The sequence below is a fragment of the Sinocyclocheilus grahami genome, unplaced genomic scaffold, assembly GCF_001515645.1.
Source record: "Sinocyclocheilus grahami isolate Dianchi unplaced genomic scaffold, SAMN03320097.WGS_v1.1 scaffold450.1, whole genome shotgun sequence".
Lineage (NCBI taxonomy): Eukaryota > Metazoa > Chordata > Actinopteri > Cypriniformes > Cyprinidae > Sinocyclocheilus > Sinocyclocheilus grahami.
In genome coordinates, this window is record NW_015505629.1 from 531795 (window position 1) to 532345 (window position 551).

Sequence of the window (551 nt, forward strand, 5' to 3'; positions counted from 1 at the left end):
TAAGCTTCCTCTGGTAATGATGGCCATCAGGGCCACCCCTCACCGGTCTACCGGTGTGCCCCCGTTCGAGATGATGGCGGGGCGACAAATGACACTACCGTTACACCTGCTGTACCAACCTGGTAACCTGAACCTCGTCACCGCCTATACCACTCACCAGTACCTGGAGGAGTTGCATCAACACCTGAGAACAACGTTCGCCTTCGCGCAACAACAACTCCAAAGAAGTGCAGAAGGTTGAAAAGCCTACTATGACCAAAAAGCCTCTCACCAGGAACTTAATGTCGGAGACAAAGTGTGGTACTACAGCTTCGACCAACCAAGGCAGAACGCTCCCCATCGCCTGTCAAAGAAATTCCTACCTCACTGGACAGGACCCTATGAGACTGTGAACAAGCTCTCACCTGTTGCCTGTCGAATCAAAATCAGACAAGGGCACAGCGAGCCAGTCCTTCGATAGGTCCATCGAAACCAAATAAAGAGGCACCAGGGCTCCAACTGACAGGAAAAGGGGGAAGATCAACTGACACAGACCGACAATCTCATACTCT